Below are 15,000 nucleotides of genomic sequence, written 5' to 3'. Positions count from 1 at the left end.
CAACCGCCCACATTTGACTGCATGTTTGGAAGCGCATTCTTACTGTTGGTTGTGTGCTGCAGTTTTCTATCAATCGCTGAGGCTGTGGCACATTCCTCGCTCCCGGGCACACCTCCAAGGTTTAGTGGTAGATGTGAGTGCATGAGCAAAGCAGCTCTGTGTCACACCGAGCAGTACAAACTGCCGGGCCGTTTCCCAGCTCCTCCGGGCTTCTGAAATGGTGAGCTGCCCCTGGCATCGCTTCAATATGAGGTCAATGTACAGGAGTGGACGGAACAAGCGCCAAAGTATTAACCCTTGGCATGATGGCCATGGATCCATCTCCAACAATCCAGTTCTCCTACAAAGAGCCGGGAAAGGGAGCATGTCATTTCCTTAGAGCTAAAAGACAACACCCACAACCATCCCATTCCCAGCAACTTGGAAAGACAGGGGATGTCGCTCTGCGAGCACGTGAGAAGCCTGGAGATGGGCACACAAGGCGGAACTTTGGGAGGCTGACCTTTGCTTACAACTACGTCATCGGGGGAGAGCGCGGACGCAGTACCCCACCAGCAAAAATTATGCAGTCAAGATTCCCACGTTTGGGGAATTTGCAGGGGTCAGCACAACCAGAGTGCAATGGCTGAGCCTCGCCCTGGGTGAACCACCTTCTTGATCATGGTGTCTCCCCTGCCAGGTAAGTATGAGGTGCACTTGCCCGGCACTGGGTGTCTGTTCCCAGACACAGCTCTTTGGCCGATGGTGCAGGAAATGGATAGTCCCAGAGTCCAATGCCTTGACTCAGGTGCTCGTTAATGCTGTGCTGTGTTCAACTTCAACCTCCAGCACACATTGGAGAGGAAACACTCGACCTTTTCACTGGCATACCTGGCTGTCATTTCCTATAGATTCAGCAACAACTGGACCTGACGGCACCAACAGCAGCTTACCCATCTCGGTGTAGCTTCCAAATACTGGAATAGAGTGTAGCAGGTAGTGGCGATAAAGGCTCAAGTGCAGTGTGTTCGGAAGGCTGACTTTTGAGCCCCTCCACGAGCAGGGGGCCTTGCCTGGTCTATAAAAGGAGTCTGTGTCACCTGCCCGTCGGCTAACGGCCACACCACCCTGAGCACTTGGATGGGAGACTGCCTGGGAATACCAGGTGCTGTAAGCTTTTACACTGCAGCACGCTTTGACACTGCTGCTTCCTTACAAGAAACGTGGGCTTGCAATTACGTTGACGCACGGGCACACGTTAATGTCCTTCCAGTTTCAGCCTTGCTTTGGTTTTCACAGAAAAAAGAGAACGGTGCACCGTTCCTGGTGGCACTGCAATACCAGGTCAATGCAAGGAGTGAAGAGAGCAAGCCCCAGGTTTCACCGCCCAATGCTCAAAAATGCATTTAATATTTAATCCCCATATAGAGGACATATCAGATATTAAACTGATAAGAACAGATACTACACTTGATCTTAGCCAAAAGGCCGAGAAGCGATGGCCCGCCAGTGTCTTGGGCCAACTCAAGATCTTGGCGCACAAGTTACTTGTTGTGGTGCCATGTTTCTGAAGTGCGCATAACAAAGGCTGCTGCCGATCACCTCCGCCCCCAGGTGATCTAAGCGCACCTCTGAGCCGTGACGGACAGCTGCTTGACATTTGACACACTCAAAGGGCGCAGCCATACAGCAAAGCCCACCAAAAATAACTTAAACTCTCGGACGTTCCTCTCCACGGAAGTCTTTAGTAAAAGGCGAAAGACTTGTGCATTTTGAAGAAAAACCAGAGTCGACATAGCCCCTCTCCTCGAGAGCAGCCAAGGAGTCTATCCGCCGGAGTCACCACAGTCTCGGTCGGCCCGGCCGGCCACCTTGGGACAGCCTTTCTTCAACGTTTTTGGTTTGCCGGCCAATCAACCGCCCACATTTGACTGCATGTTTGGAAGCGCATTCTTACTGTTGGTTGTGTGCTGCAGTTTTCTATCAATCGCTGAGGCTGTGGCACATTCCTCGCTCCCGGGCACACCTCCAAGGTTTAGTGGTAGATGTGAGTGCATGAGCAAAGCAGCTCTGTGTCACACCGAGCAGTACAAACTGCCGGGCCGTTTCCCAGCTCCTCCGGGCTTCTGAAATGGTGAGCTGCTCCTGGCATCGCTTCAATATCAGGTCAATGTACAGGAGTGGATGGAACAAGCGCCAAAGTATTAACCCTTGGCATGATGGCCATGGATCCATCTCCAACAATCCAGTTCTCCTACAAAGAGCCGGGAAAGGGAGCATGACATTTCCTTAGAGCTAAAAGACAACACCCACAACCATCCCATTCCCAGCAACTTGGAAAGACAGGGGATGTCGCTCTGCGAGCACGTGAGAAGCCTGGAGATGGGCACACAAGGCGGAACTTTGGGCGGCTGACCTTTGCTTACAACTACGTCATCGGGGGAGAGCGCGGACGCAGTACCCCACCAGCAAAAATTATGCAGTCAAGATTCCCACGTTTGGGGAATTTGCAGGGGTCAGCACAACCAGAGTGCAATGGCTGAGCCTCGCCCTGGGTGAACCACCTTCTTGATCATGGTGTCTCCCCTGCCAGGTAAGTATGAGGTGCACTTGCCCAGCACTGGGTGTCTGTTCCCAGACACAGCTCTTTGGCCGATGGTGCAGGAAATGGATAGTCCCAGAGTCCAATGCCTTGACTCAGGTGCTCGTTAATGCTGTGCTGTGTTCAACTTCAACCTCCAGCACACATTGGAGAGGAAACACTCGACCTTTTCACTGGCATACCTGGCTGTCATTTCCTATAGATTCAGCAACAACTGGACCTGACGGCACCAACAGCAGCTTACCCATCTCGGTGTAGCTTCCAAATACTGGAATAGAGTGTAGCAGGTAGTGGCGATAAAGGCTCAAGTGCAGTGTGTTCGGAAGGCTGACTTTTGAGCCCCTCCACGAGCAGGGGGCCTTGCCTGGTCTATAAAAGGAGTCTGTGTCACCTGCCCGTCGGCTTACGGCCACACCACCCTGAGCACGCCCGATCTCGTCTGATCTCGGAAGCTAAGCAGGGTCGGGCCTGGTTAGTACTTGGATGGGAGACTGCCTGGGAATACCAGGTGCTGTAAGCTTTTACACTGCAGCACGCTTTGACACTGCAGCACGCTTTGACACTGCTGCTTCCTTACAAGAAACGTGGGCTTGCAATTACGTTGACGCACGGGCACACGTTAATGTCCTTCCAGTTTCAGCCTTGCTTTGGTTTTCACAGAAAAAAAGAGAACGGTGCACCGTTCCTGGTGGCACTGCAATACCAGGTCAATGCAAGGAGTGAAGAGAGCAAGCCCCAGGTTTCACCGCCCAATGCTCAAAAATGCATTTAATATTTAATCCCCATATAGAGGACATATCAGATATTAAACTGATAAGAACAGATACTACACTTGATCTTAGCCAAAAGGCCGAGAAGCGATGGCCCGCCAGTGTCTGGGGCCAACTCAAGATCTTGGCGCACAAGTTACTTGTTGTGGTGCCATGTTTCTGAAGTGCGCATAACAAAGGCTGCTGCCGATCACCTCCGCCCCCAGGTGATCTAAGCGCACCTCTGAGCCGTGACGGACAGCTGCTTGACATTTGACACACTCAAAGGGCGCAGCCATACAGCAAAGCCCACCAAAAATAACTTAAACTCTCGGACGTTCCTCTCCACGGAAGTCTTTAGTAAAAGGCGAAAGACTTGTGCATTTTGAAGAAAAACCAGAGTCGACATAGCCCCTCTCCTTGACAGCAGCCAAGGAGTCTATCCGCCGGAGTCACCACAGTCTCGGTCGGCCCGGCCGGCCACCTTGGGACAGCCTTTCTTCAACGTTTTTGGTTTGCCGGCCAATCAACCGCCCACATTTGACTGCATGTTTGGAAGCGCATTCTTACTGTTGGTTGTGTGCTGCAGTTTTCTATCAATCGCTGAGGCTGTGGCACATTCCTCGCTCCCGGGCACACCTCCAAGGTTTAGTGGTAGATGTGAGTGCATGAGCAAAGCAGCTCTGTGTCACACCGAGCAGTACAAACTGCCGGGCCGTTTCCCAGCTCCTCCGGGCTTCTGAAATGGTGAGCTGCTCCTGGCATCGCTTCAATATCAGGTCAATGTACAGGAGTGGACGGAACAAGCGCCAAAGTATTAACCCTTGGCATGATGGCCATGGATCCATCTCCAACAATCCAGTTCTCCTACAAAGAGCCGGGAAAGGGAGCATGACATTTCCTTAGAGCTAAAAGACAACACCCACAACCATCCCATTCCCAGCAACTTGGAAAGACAGGGGATGTCGCTCTGCGAGCACGTGAGAAGCCTGGAGATGGGCACACAAGGCGGAACTTTGGGCGGCTGACCTTTGCTTACAACTACGTCATCGGGGGAGAGCGCGGACGCAGTACCCCACCAGCAAAAATTATGCAGTCAAGATTCCCACGTTTGGGGAATTTGCAGGGGTCAGCAAAACCAGAGTGCAATGGCTGAGCCTCGCCCTGGGTGAACCACCTTCTTGATCATGGTGTCTCCCCTGCCAGGTAAGTATGAGGTGCACTTGCCCAGCACTGGGTGGCTGTTCCCAGACACAGCTCTTTGGCCGACGGTGCAGGAAATGGATAGTCCCAGAGTCCAATGCCTTGACTCAGGTGCTCGTTAATGCTGTGCTGTGTTCAACTTCAACCTCCAGCACACATTGGAGAGGAAACACTCGACCTTTTCACTGGCATACCTGGCTGTCATTTCCTATAGATTCAGCAACAACTGGACCTGACGGCACCAACAGCAGCTTACCCATCTCGGTGTAGCTTCCAAATACTGGAATAGAGTGTAGCAGGTAGTGGCGATAAAGGCTCAAGTGCAGTGTGTTCGGAAGGCTGACTTTTGAGCCCCTCCACGAGCAGGGGGCCTTGCCTGGTCTATAAAAGGAGTCTGTGTCACCTGCCCGTCGGCTTACGGCCACACCACCCTGAGCACGCCCGATCTCGTCTGATCTCGGAAGCTAAGCAGGGTCGGGCCTGGTTAGTACTTGGATGGGAGACTGCCTGGGAATACCAGGTGCTGTAAGCTTTTACACTGCAGCACACTTTTACACTGCAGCACGCTTTGACACTGCTGCTTCCTTACAAGAAACGTGGGCTTGCAATCACGTTGACGCACGGGCACACGTTAATGTCCTTCCAGTTTCAGCCTTGCTTTGGTTTTCACAGAAAAAAAGAGAACGGTGCACCGTTCCTGGTGGCACTGCAATACCAGGTCAATGCAAGGAGTGAAGAGAGCAAGCCCCAGGTTTCACCGCCCAATGCTCAAAAATGCATTTAATATTTAATCCCCATATAGAGGACATATCAGATATTAAAATGATAAGAAGAGATACTACACTTGATCTTAGCCAAAAGGCCGAGAAGCGATGGCCCGCCAGTGTCTGGGGCCAACTCAAGATCTTGGCGCACAAGTTACTTGTTGTGGTGCCATGTTTCTGAAGTGCGCATAACAAAGGCTGCTGCTGATCACCTCCGCCCCCAGGTGATCTAAGTGCACCTCTGAGCCGTGACGGACAGCTGCTTGACATTTGACACACTCAAAGGGCGCAGCCATACAGCAAAGCCCACCAAAATTAACTTAAACTCTCGGACGTTCCTCTCCACGGAAGTCTTTAGTAAAAGGCGAAAGACTTGTGCATTTTGAAGAAAAACCAGAGTCGACATAGACCCTCTCCTTGAGAGCAGCCAAGGAGTCTATCCGCCGGAGTCACCACAGTCTCGGTCGGCCCGGCCGGCCACCTTGGGACAGCCTTTCTTCAACGTTTTTGGTTTGCCGGCCAATCAACCGCCCACATTTGACTGCATGTTTGGAAGCGCATTCTTACTGTTGGTTGTGTGCTGCAGTTTTCTATCAATCGCTGAGGCTGTGGCACATTCCTCGCTCCCGGGCACACCTCCAAGGTTTAGTGGTAGATGTGAGTGCATGAGCAAAGCAGCTCTGTGTCACACCGAGCAGTACAAACTGCCGGGCCGTTTCCCAGCTCCTCCGGGCTTCTGAAATGGTGAGCTGCTCCTGGCATCGCTTCAATATCAGGTCAATGTACAGGAGTGGATGGAACAAGCGCCAAAGTATTAACCCTTGGCATGATGGCCATGGATCCATCTCCAACAATCCAGTTCTCCTACAAAGAGCCGGGAAAGGGAGCATGACATTTCCTTAGAGCTAAAAGACAACACCCACAACCATCCCATTCCCAGCAACTTGGAAAGACAGGGGATGTCGCTCTGCGAGCACGTGAGAAGCCTGGAGATGGGCACACAAGGCGGAACTTTGGGCGGCTGACCTTTGCTTACAACTACGTCATCGGGGGAGAGCGCGGACGCAGTACCCCACCAGCAAAAATTATGCAGTCAAGATTCCCACGTTTGGGGAATTTGCAGGGGTCAGCAAAACCAGAGTGCAATGGCTGAGCCTCGCCCTGGGTGAACCACCTTCTTGATCATGGTGTCTCCCCTGCCAGGTAAGTATGAGGTGCACTTGCCCAGCACTGGGTGGCTGTTCCCAGACACAGCTCTTTGGCCGATGGTGCAGGAAATGGATAGTCCCAGAGTCCAATGCCTTGACTCAGGTGCTCGTTAATGCTGTGCTGTGTTCAACTTCAACCTCCAGCACACATTGGAGAGGAAACACTCGACCTTTTCACTGGCATACCTGGCTGTCATTTCCTATAGATTCAGCAACAACTGGACCTGACGGCACCAACAGCAGCTTACCCATCTCGGTGTAGCTTCCAAATACTGGAATAGAGTGTAGCAGGTAGTGGCGATAAAGGCTCAAGTGCAGTGTGTTCGGAAGGCTGACTTTTGAGCCCCTCCACGAGCAGGGGGCCTTGCCTGGTCTATAAAAGGAGTCTGTGTCACCTGCCCGTCGGCTTACGGCCACACCACCCTGAGCACGCCCGATCTCGTCTGATCTCGGAAGCTAAGCAGGGTCGGGCCTGGTTAGTACTTGGATGGGAGACTGCCTGGGAATACCAGGTGCTGTAAGCTTTTACACTGCAGCACACTTTTACACTGCAGCACGCTTTGACACTGCTGCTTCCTTACAAGAAACGTGGGCTTGCAATCACGTTGACGCACGGGCACACGTTAATGTCCTTCCAGTTTCAGCCTTGCTTTGGTTTTCACAGAAAAAAAGAGAACGGTGCACCGTTCCTGGTGGCACTGCAATACCAGGTCAATGCAAGGAGTGAAGAGAGCAAGCCCCAGGTTTCACCGCCCAATGCTCAAAAATGCATTTAATATTTAATCCCCATATAGAGGACATATCAGATATTAAAATGATAAGAAGAGATACTACACTTGATCTTAGCCAAAAGGCCGAGAAGCGATGGCCCGCCAGTGTCTGGGGCCAACTCAAGATCTTGGCGCACAAGTTACTTGTTGTGGTGCCATGTTTCTGAAGTGCGCATAACAAAGGCTGCTGCTGATCACCTCCGCCCCCAGGTGATCTAAGTGCACCTCTGAGCCGTGACGGACAGCTGCTTGACATTTGACACACTCAAAGGGCGCAGCCATACAGCAAAGCCCACCAAAATTAACTTAAACTCTCGGACGTTCCTCTCCACGGAAGTCTTTAGTAAAAGGCGAAAGACTTGTGCATTTTGAAGAAAAACCAGAGTCGACATAGACCCTCTCCTTGAGAGCAGCCAAGGAGTCTATCCGCCGGAGTCACCACAGTCTCGGTCGGCCCGGCCGGCCACCTTGGGACAGCCTTTCTTCAACGTTTTTGGTTTGCCGGCCAATCAACCGCCCACATTTGACTGCATGTTTGGAAGCGCATTCTTACTGTTGGTTGTGTGCTGCAGTTTTCTATCAATCGCTGAGGCTGTGGCACATTCCTCGCTCCCGGGCACACCTCCAAGGTTTAGTGGTAGATGTGAGTGCATGAGCAAAGCAGCTCTGTGTCACACCGAGCAGTACAAACTGCCGGGCCGTTTCCCAGCTCCTCCGGGCTTCTGAAATGGTGAGCTGCTCCTGGCATCGCTTCAATATCAGGTCAATGTACAGGAGTGGATGGAACAAGCGCCAAAGTATTAACCCTTGGCATGATGGCCATGGATCCATCTCCAACAATCCAGTTCTCCTACAAAGAGCCGGGAAAGGGAGCATGACATTTCCTTAGAGCTAAAAGACAACACCCACAACCATCCCATTCCCAGCAACTTGGAAAGACAGGGGATGTCGCTCTGCGAGCACGTGAGAAGCCTGGAGATGGGCACACAAGGCGGAACTTTGGGCGGCTGACCTTTGCTTACAACTACGTCATCGGGGGAGAGCGCGGACGCAGTACCCCACCAGCAAAAATTATGCAGTCAAGATTCCCACGTTTGGGGAATTTGCAGGGGTCAGCACAACCAGAGTGCAATGGCTGAGCCTCGCCCTGGGTGAACCACCTTCTTGATCATGGTGTCTCCCCTGCCAGGTAAGTATGAGGTGCACTTGCCCAGCACTGGGTGTCTGTTCCCAGACACAGCTCTTTGGCCGATGGTGCAGGAAATGGATAGTCCCAGAGTCCAATGCCTTGACTCAGGTGCTCGTTAATGCTGTGCTGTGTTCAACTTCAACCTCCAGCACACATTGGAGAGGAAACACTCGACCTTTTCACTGGCATACCTGGCTGTCATTTCCTATAGATTCAGCAACAACTGGACCTGACGGCACCAACAGCAGCTTACCCATCTCGGTGTAGCTTCCAAATACTGGAATAGAGTGTAGCAGGTAGTGGCGATAAAGGCTCAAGTGCAGTGTGTTCGGAAGGCTGACTTTTGAGCCCCTCCACGAGCAGGGGGCCTTGCCTGGTCTATAAAAGGAGTCTGTGTCACCTGCCCGTCGGCTTACGGCCACACCACCCTGAGCACGCCCGATCTCGTCTGATCTCGGAAGCTAAGCAGGGTCGGGCCTGGTTAGTACTTGGATGGGAGACTGCCTGGGAATACCAGGTGCTGTAAGCTTTTACACTGCAGCACGCTTTGACACTGCAGCACGCTTTGACACTGCTGCTTCCTTACAAGAAACGTGGGCTTGCAATTACGTTGACGCACGGGCACACGTTAATGTCCTTCCAGTTTCAGCCTTGCTTTGGTTTTCACAGAAAAAAAGAGAACGGTGCACCGTTCCTGGTGGCACTGCAATACCAGGTCAATGCAAGGAGTGAAGAGAGCAAGCCCCAGGTTTCACCGCCCAATGCTCAAAAATGCATTTAATATTTAATCCCCATATAGAGGACATATCAGATATTAAACTGATAAGAACAGATACTACACTTGATCTTAGCCAAAAGGCCGAGAAGCGATGGCCCGCCAGTGTCTGGGGCCAACTCAAGATCTTGGCGCACAAGTTACTTGTTGTGGTGCCATGTTTCTGAAGTGCGCATAACAAAGGCTGCTGCCGATCACCTCCGCCCCCAGGTGATCTAAGTGCACCTCTGAGCCGTGACGGACAACTGCTTGACATTTGACACACTCAAAGGGCGCAGCCATACAGCAAAGCCCACCAAAAATAACTTAAACTAGTGATGTGACGTTCCGTTTCGAGGCTTCGAAGCGTGTGCCGAGTAGGGGAGGGGGCGTTTCCGCGATGCGCGTATCGAGGCTTGCTTCATTTAGGGGAGGAGCCAAAAATGATGACGTCCGAAGCCTCGCTGCCCGGCTGTACCACGTGATTGCTTCGTGAAGTGGTTCAGATTTTGCGCGAGGTTTTACAGCTATATAGACCCCTCAGGCTCCATTCAAAATGTTTTTGAAGGAGAGTTGCGGTCAGTTGAGAGTTTGGATAGTTTGGAGAGTTTGGATACTACAGTTTGGATAGCGTTTATATAGTTTGGAGATAGTTTGGAGAGTTTAGGGAGAGAGGGAGAGAGAGAGATTTAGGAGAGTGAGGAGAGTAGGATAGGTGATATAGGATGGAGCCAGCGAGGCTCATCATTGTCCAAGTTACACAAGCATAATCTGTGCCCTTTTCCTAGTTCCACAAGCACTTTCATTGTCCTCTGCCTGATTACGCCGATGCCATTTTCAGAAAAAACATTGCACAACCTGCCATATTATGATATTACCATTTTGGGAAGATATACACACACAATACATTCAAACAATGTATTAAACAGAAATTATTTGGTCATACATTTTTTGTAATTCATAGTCATTTCTAACAGACAAAACAATTCAATTCATCACACATTATGTGGTTCAGATACAGCTGCCTGTGATTATACACTTGGCCAGTAGGTGGTTTCGTGTGCACATGAAGCTTCGAGAAATGAACCCTTTCTCGAACCAATTGGCTCAAGTGGTTCAATGCCTCATGAGGCTTCATCTCACCATCACTAACTTAAACTCTCGGACGTTCCTCTCCACGGAAGTCTTTAGTAAAAGGCGAAAGACTTGTGCATTTTGAAGAAAAACCAGAGTCGACATAGACCCTCTCCTTGAGAGCAGCCAAGGAGTCTATCCGCCGGAGTCACCACAGTCTCGGTCGGCCCGGCCGGCCACCTTGGGACAGCCTTTCTTCAACGTTTTTGGTTTGCCGGCCAATCAACCGCCCACATTTGACTGCATGTTTGGAAGCGCATTCTTACTGTTGGTTGTGTGCTGCAGTTTTCTATCAATCGCTGAGGCTGTGGCACATTCCTCGCTCCCGGGCACACCTCCAAGGTTTAGTGGTAGATGTGAGTGCATGAGCAGAGCAGCTCTGTGTCACACCGAGCAGTACAAACTGCCGGGCCGTTTCCCAGCTCCTCCGGGCTTCTGAAATGGTGAGCTGCTCCTGGCAACGCTTCAATATCAGGTCAATGTACAGGAGTGGACGGAACAAGCGCCAAAGTATTAACCCTTGGCATGATGGCCATGGATCCATCTCCAACAATCCAGTTCTCCTACAAAGAGCCGGTAAAGGGAGCATGACATTTCCTTAGAGCTAAAAGACAACACCCACAACCATCCCATTCCCAGCAACTTGGAAAGACAGGGGATGTCGCTCTGCGAGCACGTGAGAAGCCTGGAGATGGGCACACAAGGCGGAACTTTGGGCGGCTGACCTTTGCTTACAACTACGTCATCGGGGGAGAGCGCGGACGCAGTACCCCACCAGCAAAAATTATGCAGTCAAGATTCCCACGTTTGGGGAATTTGCAGGGGTCAGCACAACCAGAGTGCAATGGCTGAGCCTCGCCCTGGGTGAACCACCTTCTTGATCATGGTGTCTCCCCTGCCAGGTAAGTATGAGGTGCACTTGCCCAGCACTGGGTGGCTGTTCCCAGACACAGCTCTTTGGCCGATGGTGCAGGAAATGGATAGTCCCAGAGTCCAATGCCTTGACTCAGGTGCTCGTTAATGCTGTGCTGTGTTCAACTTCAACCTCCAGCACACATTGGAGAGGAAACACTCGACCTTTTCACTGGCATACCTGGCTGTCATTTCCTATAGATTCAGCAACAACTGGACCTGACGGCACCAACAGCAGCTTACCCATCTCGGTGTAGCTTCCGGATACTGGAATAGAGTGTAGCAGGTAGTGGCGATAAAGGCTCAAGTGCAGTGTGTTCGGAAGGCTGACTTTTGAGCCCCTCCACGAGCAGGGGGCCTTGCCTGGTCTATAAAAGGAGTCTGTGTCACCTGCCCGTCGGCTTACGGCCACACCACCCTGAGCACGCCCGATCTCGTCTTATCTCGGAAGCTAAGCAGGGTCGGGCCTGGTTAGTACTTGAATGGGAGACTGCCTGGGAATACCAGGTGCTGTAAGCTTTTACACTGCAGCACGCTTTGACACTGCTGCTTCCTTACAAGAAACGTGGGCTTGCAATCACGTTGACGCACGGGCACACATTAATGTCCTTCCAGTTTCAGCCTTGCTTTGGTTTTCACAGAAAAAAAGAGAACGGTGCACCGTTCCTGGTGGCACTGCAATACCAGGTCAATGCAAGGAGTGAAGAGAGCAAGCCCCAGGTTTCACCGCCCAATGCTCAAAAATGCATTTAATATTTAATCCCCATATAGAGGACATATCAGATATTAAACTGATAAGAACAGATACTACACTTGATCTTAGCCAAAAGGCCGAGAAGCGATGGCCCGCCAGTGTCTGGGGCCAACTCAAGATCTTGGCGCACAAGTTACTTGTTGTGGTGCCATGTTTCTGAAGTGCGCATAACAAAGGCTGCTGCCGATCACCTCCGCCCCCAGGTGATCTAAGTGCACCTCTGAGCCGTGACGGACAGCTGCTTGACATTTGACACACTCAAAGGGCGCAGCCATACAGCAAAGCCCACCAAAAATAACTTAAACTAGTGATGTGACGTTCCGTTTCGAGGCTTCGAAGCGTGTGCCGAGTAGGGGAGGGGGCGTTTCCGCGATGCGCGTATCGAGGCTTGCTTCATTTAGGGGAGGAGCCAAAAATGATGACGTCCGAAGCCTCGCTGCCCGGCTGTACCACGTGATTGCTTCGTGAAGTGGTTCAGATTTTGCGCGAGGTTTTACAGCTATATAGACCCCTCAGGCTCCATTCAAAATGTTTTTGAAGGAGAGTTGCGGTCAGTTGAGAGTTTGGATAGTTTGGAGAGTTTGGATACTACAGTTTGGATAGCGTTTATATAGTTTGGAGATAGTTTGGAGAGTTTAGGGAGAGAGGGAGAGAGAGAGATTTAGGAGAGTGAGGAGAGTAGGATAGGTGATATAGGATGGAGCCAGCGAGGCTCATCATTGTCCAAGTTACACAAGCATAATCTGTGCCCTTTTCCTAGTTCAACAAGCACTTTCATTGTCCTCTGCCTGATTACGCCGATGCCATTTTCAGAAAAAACATTGCACAACCTGCCATATTATGATATTACCATTTTGGGAAGATATACACACACAATACATTCAAACAATGTATTAAACAGAAATTATTTGGTCATACATTTTTTGTAATTCATAGTCATTTCTAACAGACACAACAATTCAATTCATCACACATTATGTGGTTCAGATACAGCTGCCTGTGATTATACACTTGGCCAGTAGGTGGTTTCGTGTGCACATGAAGCTTCGAGAAATGAACCCTTTCTCGAACCAATTGGCTCAAGTGGTTCAATGCCTCATGAGGCTTCATCTCACCATCACTAACTTAAACTCTCGGACGTTCCTCTCCACGGAAGTCTTTAGTAAAAGGCGAAAGACTTGTGCATTTTGAAGAAAAACCAGAGTCGACATAGACCCTCTCCTTGAGAGCAGCCAAGGAGTCTATCCGCCGGAGTCACCACAGTCTCGGTCGGCCCGGCCGGCCACCTTGGGACAGCCTTTCTTCAACGTTTTTGGTTTGCCGGCCAATCAACCGCCCACATTTGACTGCATGTTTGGAAGCGCATTCTTACTGTTGGTTGTGTGCTGCAGTTTTCTATCAATCGCTGAGGCTGTGGCACACCTCCAAGGTTTAGTGGTAGATGTGAGTGCATGAGCAAAGCAGCTCTGTGTCACACCGAGCAGTACAAACTGCCGGGCCGTTTCCCAGCTCCTCCGGGCTTCTGAAATGGTGAGCTGCTCCTGGCATGGCTTCAATATCAGGTCAATGTACAGGAGTGGACGGAACATGCGCCAAAGTATTAACCCTTGGCATGATGGCCATGGATCCATCTCCATCAATCCAGTTCTCCTACAAAGAGCCGGGAAAGGGAGCATGACATTTCCTTAGAGCTAAAAGACAACACCCACAACCATCCCGTTCCCAGCAACTTGGAAAGACTGGGGATGTCGCTCTGCGAGCACGTGAGAAGCCTGGAGATGGGCACACAAGGCGGAACTTTGGGCGGCTGACCTTTGCTTACAACTACGTCATCGGGGGAGAGCGCGGACGCAGTACCCCACCAGCAAAAATTATGCAGTCAAGATTCCCACGTTTGGGGAATTTGCAGGGGTCAGCACAACCAGAGTGCAATGGCTGAGCCTCGCCCTGGGTGAACCACCTTCTTGATCATGGTGTCTCCCCTGCCAGGTAAGTATGAGGTGCACTTGCCCAGCACTGGGTGGCTGTTCCCAGACACAGCTCTTTGGCCGATGGTGCAGGAAATGGATAGTCCCAGAGTCCAATGCCTTGACTCAGGTGCTCGTTAATGCTGTGCTGTGTTCAACTTCAACCTCCAGCACACATTGGAGAGGAAACACTCGACCTTTTCACTGGCATACCTGGCTGTCATTTCCTATAGATTCAGCAACAACTGGACCTGACGGCACCAACAGCAGCTTACCCATCTCGGTGTAGCTTCCAAATACTGGAATAGAGTGTAGCAGGTAGTGGCGATAAAGGCTCAAGTGCAGTGTGTTCGGAAGGCTGACTTTTGAGCCCCTCCACGAGCAGGGGGCCTTGCCTGGTCTATAAAAGGAGTCTGTGTCACCTGCTCGTCGGCTTACGGCCACACCACCCTGAGCACGCCCGATCTCGTCTGATCTCGGAAGCTAAGCAGGGTCGGGCCTGGTTAGTACTTGGATGGGAGACTGCCTGGGAATACCAGGTGCTGTAAGCTTTTACACTGCAGCACACTTTTACACTGCAGCACGCTTTGACACTGCTGCTTCCTTACAAGAAACGTGGGCTTGCAATCACGTTGACGCACAGGCACACGTTAATGTCCTTCCAGTTTCAGCCTTGCTTTGGTTTTCACAGAAAAAAGGAGAACGGTGCACCGTTCCTGGTGGCACTGCAATACCAGGTCAATGCAAGGAGTGAAGAGAGCAAGCCCCAGGTTTCACCGCCCAATGCTCAAAAATGCATTTAATATTTAATCCCCATATAGAGGACATATCAGATATTAAACTGATAAGAACAGATACTACACTTGATCTTAGCCAAAAGGCCGAGAAGCGATGGCCCGCCAGTGTCTGGGGCCAACTCAAGATCTTGGTGCACAAGTTACTTGTTGTGGTGCCATGTTTCTGAAGTGCGCATAACAAAGGCTGCTGCCGATCACCTCCGCCCCCAGGTGATCTA

The 15,000-nt window shown here is 51.2% G+C and overlaps 26 non-coding genes across 26 annotated transcripts; 6 read left to right on the top strand and 20 right to left on the bottom strand.

Moving 5' to 3' along the window:
* Positions 1 to 523: 523 nt before the first annotated feature.
* LOC131454270 (U1 spliceosomal RNA) lies at positions 524 to 687 on the bottom strand. The gene has a single exon (XR_009238941.1). It is a non-coding gene; the product is annotated as a U1 spliceosomal RNA (small nuclear RNA).
* Positions 688 to 1,286: 599 nt separating this feature from the next.
* On the bottom strand, positions 1,287 to 1,479 carry LOC131454479 (U2 spliceosomal RNA). The gene has a single exon (XR_009239141.1). It is a non-coding gene; the product is annotated as a U2 spliceosomal RNA (small nuclear RNA).
* A 179-nt stretch (positions 1,480 to 1,658) lies between these two features.
* LOC131453895 (U5 spliceosomal RNA) lies at positions 1,659 to 1,771 on the bottom strand. The gene has a single exon (XR_009238584.1). It is a non-coding gene; the product is annotated as a U5 spliceosomal RNA (small nuclear RNA).
* Positions 1,772 to 2,416: 645 nt separating this feature from the next.
* LOC131454269 (U1 spliceosomal RNA) lies at positions 2,417 to 2,580 on the bottom strand. The gene has a single exon (XR_009238940.1). It is a non-coding gene; the product is annotated as a U1 spliceosomal RNA (small nuclear RNA).
* A 402-nt stretch (positions 2,581 to 2,982) lies between these two features.
* LOC131454263 (5S ribosomal RNA) lies at positions 2,983 to 3,101 on the top strand. Its single transcript, XR_009238934.1, has one exon. It is a non-coding gene; the product is annotated as a 5S ribosomal RNA (ribosomal RNA).
* A 149-nt stretch (positions 3,102 to 3,250) lies between these two features.
* Positions 3,251 to 3,443, bottom strand: LOC131454478 (U2 spliceosomal RNA). Its single transcript, XR_009239140.1, has one exon. It is a non-coding gene; the product is annotated as a U2 spliceosomal RNA (small nuclear RNA).
* A 179-nt stretch (positions 3,444 to 3,622) lies between these two features.
* Positions 3,623 to 3,735, bottom strand: LOC131453894 (U5 spliceosomal RNA). The gene has a single exon (XR_009238583.1). It is a non-coding gene; the product is annotated as a U5 spliceosomal RNA (small nuclear RNA).
* A 645-nt stretch (positions 3,736 to 4,380) lies between these two features.
* Positions 4,381 to 4,544, bottom strand: LOC131454408 (U1 spliceosomal RNA). Its single transcript, XR_009239075.1, has one exon. It is a non-coding gene; the product is annotated as a U1 spliceosomal RNA (small nuclear RNA).
* Positions 4,545 to 4,946: 402 nt separating this feature from the next.
* On the top strand, positions 4,947 to 5,065 carry LOC131454252 (5S ribosomal RNA). The gene has a single exon (XR_009238923.1). It is a non-coding gene; the product is annotated as a 5S ribosomal RNA (ribosomal RNA).
* Positions 5,066 to 5,214: 149 nt separating this feature from the next.
* On the bottom strand, positions 5,215 to 5,407 carry LOC131453880 (U2 spliceosomal RNA). Its single transcript, XR_009238572.1, has one exon. It is a non-coding gene; the product is annotated as a U2 spliceosomal RNA (small nuclear RNA).
* Positions 5,408 to 5,582: 175 nt separating this feature from the next.
* Positions 5,583 to 5,699, bottom strand: LOC131454039 (U5 spliceosomal RNA). The gene has a single exon (XR_009238721.1). It is a non-coding gene; the product is annotated as a U5 spliceosomal RNA (small nuclear RNA).
* Positions 5,700 to 6,344: 645 nt separating this feature from the next.
* On the bottom strand, positions 6,345 to 6,508 carry LOC131454407 (U1 spliceosomal RNA). The gene has a single exon (XR_009239074.1). It is a non-coding gene; the product is annotated as a U1 spliceosomal RNA (small nuclear RNA).
* A 402-nt stretch (positions 6,509 to 6,910) lies between these two features.
* On the top strand, positions 6,911 to 7,029 carry LOC131454241 (5S ribosomal RNA). The gene has a single exon (XR_009238912.1). It is a non-coding gene; the product is annotated as a 5S ribosomal RNA (ribosomal RNA).
* Positions 7,030 to 7,178: 149 nt separating this feature from the next.
* On the bottom strand, positions 7,179 to 7,371 carry LOC131453879 (U2 spliceosomal RNA). Its single transcript, XR_009238571.1, has one exon. It is a non-coding gene; the product is annotated as a U2 spliceosomal RNA (small nuclear RNA).
* A 175-nt stretch (positions 7,372 to 7,546) lies between these two features.
* LOC131454038 (U5 spliceosomal RNA) lies at positions 7,547 to 7,663 on the bottom strand. The gene has a single exon (XR_009238720.1). It is a non-coding gene; the product is annotated as a U5 spliceosomal RNA (small nuclear RNA).
* A 645-nt stretch (positions 7,664 to 8,308) lies between these two features.
* Positions 8,309 to 8,472, bottom strand: LOC131454268 (U1 spliceosomal RNA). Its single transcript, XR_009238939.1, has one exon. It is a non-coding gene; the product is annotated as a U1 spliceosomal RNA (small nuclear RNA).
* Positions 8,473 to 8,874: 402 nt separating this feature from the next.
* LOC131454230 (5S ribosomal RNA) lies at positions 8,875 to 8,993 on the top strand. Its single transcript, XR_009238901.1, has one exon. It is a non-coding gene; the product is annotated as a 5S ribosomal RNA (ribosomal RNA).
* Positions 8,994 to 9,142: 149 nt separating this feature from the next.
* LOC131454477 (U2 spliceosomal RNA) lies at positions 9,143 to 9,335 on the bottom strand. The gene has a single exon (XR_009239139.1). It is a non-coding gene; the product is annotated as a U2 spliceosomal RNA (small nuclear RNA).
* Positions 9,336 to 10,338: 1,003 nt separating this feature from the next.
* Positions 10,339 to 10,453, bottom strand: LOC131454095 (U5 spliceosomal RNA). Its single transcript, XR_009238774.1, has one exon. It is a non-coding gene; the product is annotated as a U5 spliceosomal RNA (small nuclear RNA).
* Positions 10,454 to 11,098: 645 nt separating this feature from the next.
* LOC131454267 (U1 spliceosomal RNA) lies at positions 11,099 to 11,262 on the bottom strand. Its single transcript, XR_009238938.1, has one exon. It is a non-coding gene; the product is annotated as a U1 spliceosomal RNA (small nuclear RNA).
* A 402-nt stretch (positions 11,263 to 11,664) lies between these two features.
* On the top strand, positions 11,665 to 11,783 carry LOC131454243 (5S ribosomal RNA). The gene has a single exon (XR_009238914.1). It is a non-coding gene; the product is annotated as a 5S ribosomal RNA (ribosomal RNA).
* A 131-nt stretch (positions 11,784 to 11,914) lies between these two features.
* LOC131454475 (U2 spliceosomal RNA) lies at positions 11,915 to 12,107 on the bottom strand. Its single transcript, XR_009239138.1, has one exon. It is a non-coding gene; the product is annotated as a U2 spliceosomal RNA (small nuclear RNA).
* A 1,003-nt stretch (positions 12,108 to 13,110) lies between these two features.
* Positions 13,111 to 13,225, bottom strand: LOC131454094 (U5 spliceosomal RNA). The gene has a single exon (XR_009238773.1). It is a non-coding gene; the product is annotated as a U5 spliceosomal RNA (small nuclear RNA).
* Positions 13,226 to 13,851: 626 nt separating this feature from the next.
* On the bottom strand, positions 13,852 to 14,015 carry LOC131454266 (U1 spliceosomal RNA). Its single transcript, XR_009238937.1, has one exon. It is a non-coding gene; the product is annotated as a U1 spliceosomal RNA (small nuclear RNA).
* Positions 14,016 to 14,417: 402 nt separating this feature from the next.
* On the top strand, positions 14,418 to 14,536 carry LOC131454218 (5S ribosomal RNA). The gene has a single exon (XR_009238890.1). It is a non-coding gene; the product is annotated as a 5S ribosomal RNA (ribosomal RNA).
* A 149-nt stretch (positions 14,537 to 14,685) lies between these two features.
* On the bottom strand, positions 14,686 to 14,878 carry LOC131454474 (U2 spliceosomal RNA). The gene has a single exon (XR_009239137.1). It is a non-coding gene; the product is annotated as a U2 spliceosomal RNA (small nuclear RNA).
* Between the last annotated feature and the right edge of the window lie 122 nt (positions 14,879 to 15,000).

This window comes from Solea solea, unplaced genomic scaffold (genome assembly GCF_958295425.1).
Source record: "Solea solea unplaced genomic scaffold, fSolSol10.1 scaffold_37, whole genome shotgun sequence".
NCBI lineage: Eukaryota > Metazoa > Chordata > Actinopteri > Pleuronectiformes > Soleidae > Solea > Solea solea.
Note: the sequence above shows the minus strand (reverse complement) of the source record. Positions and strands in the feature narration are given on the sequence as shown.